General features: G+C 46.0%; 1 protein-coding gene across 1 annotated transcript in view; it reads right to left on the reverse strand.

Moving 5' to 3' along the window:
* The window catches only part of LOC113211380 (follicle-stimulating hormone receptor-like), a 44,721-nt gene extending 41,698 nt beyond the window's left edge, over positions 1–3,023 (reverse strand). Inside the window, exon 1 of the mRNA XM_052264306.1 lies at positions 2,770–3,023. The gene's annotated coding sequence lies outside the window, so the exon portion shown is untranslated. The remainder of the gene's footprint in view (positions 1–2,769) is intronic.
* Positions 3,024–3,267: the final 244 nt, after the last annotated feature.

Consider the following 3,267-nt stretch of genomic DNA (forward strand, 5'->3'; position numbering starts at 1 on the left):
TCGACCATTTGGATGTTAGGAACAAGTGTGCAAAGTGGCTTGCTGGTATCACAATTTGCAGTATCCATCTGATTTCCGGGTTGAGGCCCTAGTACAAAACGACCGTGAAACTTTCAGATCTTAAGCTCAATAAACCACTTCGTCCATCGGGCGGACAAACAAACAAACAAACAAACAAAAACATAAACAAACAAAATTACACTTTTTCGGTCGCTTTCGGCATCTCGTGGAGATGAAAGAGAAAGCTTCTCAAAACACTGGAAATGAGTTGTTTTACGGCGTTTCGTGAACTCTGTATCCACACTAATACGAGAAGATAAATCTCTTCAATATTAACTTTTTTTGACCAACCTACACTACACTCGATCAGCCACGCCCGATCAGCAGAGTTACAAGCTATTCGCAAGGCGTGGTTTTTCATGGGGAAAACAAAATATCAGACATTGCTTTTACCGCGTGTTCTCCATGCCTCATGCGCTTTCCGCGTGATTTTTCACGCTTCGTAATCTTCACACAGCCAATCAGGAACCGACTTTCATCACGCCTGGCGTGATAATCACGCAATGAGAAACTCGACACTAACTTGACATCGCCGGTTAAGAGTCCATGAGGGTAGCAATCACCATTCGAAATTGACTGCAATGACGTGAGGCATAGCCAGCAACAAAGTCTTAAGGTGGATACAGAGTTCCCAAAACACGAGCGTGATTTTCACGCCAGGCATGATGAAAGTCGGTTCCTGATTGGCTGTGTGAAGATTACGAAGCGTGAAAAATCACGCCTGGCGTGAAAAATCACGCCTTGCGTGAAAATCACGCTTGCGTTTCGTGAACTCTGTATCCACACTAATACGAGATGATAAATCTCTGCAATATCAACTTTGTTGACCAACCTACACTACACTCGATCAGCCGCGCCCGGTCAGCAGAGTTACAAGCTATTCGTCGTAAAACAACTCATTTCCAGTGTTTTGAGAAGCTTTCTCTTTCATCTCCACGAGATGCCGAAAGCGGATCCCAAGAGCACATTATGGGTCGATCAACTGCAGGGAAAGTTTGGCAAGATCGACGGCCTAACAACATCTCGCACAAGGCAGCATCAAAGGACGTGGAACCGATAACAAGGAGGCTCCGCCCACTCCGCCACCAGCCCCACCCCGACCCGCGCAGGTAGAGGTAGATGCGCTGTGCCCGCGCTCGGAAAGTGGAATGGGAAGGGTAGGTAGATTATCTCCCGCCAACGCAACGGTCAGAATCCGAAGTGAGCCCGAATCATAGAGTACTTGACTGACAAGCCAGTGAAGGCAACCGCAGTGTGCTGGCTGCGTCTGCCTGCCTCTCCCTCTCGCACTCGTGCCGACTAGCGACCGAGGGCTCTAGAAATTTAATAATTAAATGTACACGCTCCTATAGTAAACCTAAAATATTTTGCTATAATCCTCATGATCTTAGAGACAATTTTTTTTTCAGCTACCTGGGTAAAATTGTTTTCGTAGAACTTGTTCGATTTGCAGAGGTTTAACTTCAGCCCGAGAACAGGTCGTGTGCACCACACGGTTAACCGCTGAAAATTATTTTCATGCACGATTTTTTAAAAATATTAAGGTAGGTTTCCTAAAACTGAAAATTTCCCAAGGCGCCCCTCCTCTATCCTTATAAACCAGTCCACAAAATTAGAGACTGAGGAGGTGTGGCACACCCATTCCCTTCCCTCATTTCACTCACTCGGAGGCTGGTCGCCACGGCGCCAGAGCTTCGTTGCGGTGCCCGCGTTAATTCGCCGACAAACCGCTCATTGGCAAATTGAGTGGATGGAGCTGCAGTATAATTAATCGTCTCAAGGACGCCACGTTCCGCAAATAACGACAACAACCACCCTCCTGCTCTGACCGGAGCGGTCCGGAGAGCATGTCGAGGCCAGTGACGTAGGGAAGGGGGGAGGGGCGCTTTGAACCCCTGAGTTGAGGTTCATAATCACTTAGAACAAAATGTTTTGATCCTGATTTGAGGTTAGAGAATAGAAGAAATATGAATACTTTCCTAGCCACTTCGAATGTAGCTCCACTTCAAATGTAGCTTAGTCACAAAAATGTCCTTTCCCAAAGTCAATGAATAGAATCTGATGTAAAGGATCAAATTAAATTTGCTTTTGGTTACGTAAAATTTCTTATTAAAGTAATGGGGCCACGACTTTTATCTTGTGAAAATATACCTGAGCATGCAGTCCAGTCAGTTTAAATCCTCAAGTACTGTTTTCACCAATCCCGTCTTGCAAAATGAAAACGGCGCATACCATAGTAGCAGCTTTGGACCAGAAACCAGAGGGCAGGGGAGCAGGAGCTGGTAACCATCACCTTTCACACATCATATACAGGAAGCAGACAGAAAAGAGCATCTTTTACCTTTAGAAATGAGAGCAGTAGGTAGTGAATTAGGTTTCCTGCAACGTTGAGAACTTTTGTCACATTTAGTTTTGCCTCAAATACTATATCAAACTGATTGTGAGGTGCACAGTTGCCGGACACAATCTAAATGACACTTCGACACTCCGACACTTCTAAACACTGTTTGTTCCCAACCCTTTTTCTTCTGCCTCATGTAGAACGTTTAAACTTAAGTGGGATTTAGAGTTCGCAGAACGCGAGCGCGATTCTCACGCCAGACGTGACTTTCACGCCCAGAGCGATGAACGTCGGTGCCTCATTGGCTGCCTGAAGCCTCCGGCGTTAAAATCACGCTTGCGTTTTGTGAACTCTGAACCCATACTTACTTGTGAAATGGCTCAACGGAACAGGATGAAGCACGCAGCTCCTAACCTCTAACCTGTGTGCGGCTAACATCTCAGCGATGTCAGTCCGAGTTCCAACCAGAGTCACCCCAACAAATTGAAAAATTTTGAAACACGGAGAACACAGTTCATTACAGATCACATTGTAAAATGTTGACAACAAAACATTCAACGCCTGCATTTGCTTTTTAAGTTAAATACAAGTTATGCAGGTAACGCCGCCGCCATGTTTACGGATTGTTTACAGAACAATGAGGAGAGGGGGAAAGGCCGCGTGTGGTAGAGTCTCAAGCGCTTGTGGTGGTAGAGGAAGAGCGGAGACTAGAATGTGGCGCGTGGCGCCCTCCTTGCACCAATCGTGCACGATTATTCCTTTATATGTTTGAATTATGACGCACTATGTACGAGAAGCTCAACAAGAAAGAGAGAGAAAAGGGGCGGAAAAAGGGGCGGGACTCGAACCCCCGGTTGCCGACATAC

The sequence above is a fragment of the Frankliniella occidentalis genome, unplaced genomic scaffold (assembly GCF_000697945.3).
Source record: "Frankliniella occidentalis isolate FOCC.00 unplaced genomic scaffold, Focc_3.1 Scaffold18, whole genome shotgun sequence".
In the NCBI taxonomy this organism is placed as follows: Eukaryota; Metazoa; Arthropoda; class Insecta; order Thysanoptera; family Thripidae; genus Frankliniella; species Frankliniella occidentalis.